This window comes from Protomyctophum bolini (genome assembly GCF_963924005.1).
Source record: "Protomyctophum bolini genome assembly, chromosome: 3".
NCBI classification, from domain to species: domain Eukaryota; kingdom Metazoa; phylum Chordata; class Actinopteri; order Myctophiformes; family Myctophidae; genus Protomyctophum; species Protomyctophum bolini.
The window spans coordinates 9,108,221-9,109,163 of NC_137864.1; positions in this window are offsets into that span (position 1 = coordinate 9,108,221).

A 943-nucleotide genomic window follows, 5' to 3' on the forward strand; every position below is an offset into this window, starting at 1 on the left:
TTCTGGGAACTCAGAGTACTCTGTCATTGGCATTTGTCAGTGACAGAGGTAAAAAAAAAAAAAGAATAATATCTGTAAATGCACCTTATATTTCTCAACACTTGCACACTTTTTTTCTATGAACGTGCTGCCTCCACACAGATTGTTCAGAACGCTGATGTTCTGGACTAATTTCTGAATTCATCATGCATCTCGGTTACATTATTTAGAGATCAGACTTACTAGTGCAATATAGTAATGGAAGATTTTGCTTCACGTTTTTTTGGGGGAAAGGGAAGGTGGGTGTTTTAAGAAATTAAATCTCCCTCCTCTGCTTGGCACATACGTATACCGCCTTCATTCTGAAAGATGTGGCGGCACTAGATTAGAATAGTTAAACAAGGCGATACTGCTAATGACAGTTGGTATTGTGACTGTATTATTGTCAGATACTTGCATGAGAGGGGGAGAGGGGGTGGAGCTGCTTTAGAAGACTTTTCATTGGTTCAATATTGTTTTAACCAACACACAGAAGTAAAGGGTGTTCAATTAAATTGATTTATGAAAGAAAAGAAAAATCCAAAACCTGAAAGATTTAGTTGGCTTTGTTTCATGTACAATTTGTAGTGCATTCCGTAAAGGCTGGAGGGCAAAATATGACAAAATATGACTGCAAACATTTTCCTTCATGTATTTCCGCTCTACTACAAGTATTCAATTGGGAACAGTACTGTGTAGTTTCCCTTGCAGCTAAATGTGTTAATATTAGGGGTGCAACGGTTTTCAACCGAAAACCGAACCGTTCGGTTCCACATACACGGTTCAATGCGCTCTAATGAACCGCGCTATTTCGGTTTGCATTAATTAATTTATTACAGCTGCGAATAATGTATTTCTCGGTCACACACTGGCCTACTTAGAAGTCTAGCACTCTATCGGTCACACACCGTCCTACTAAGAAGTA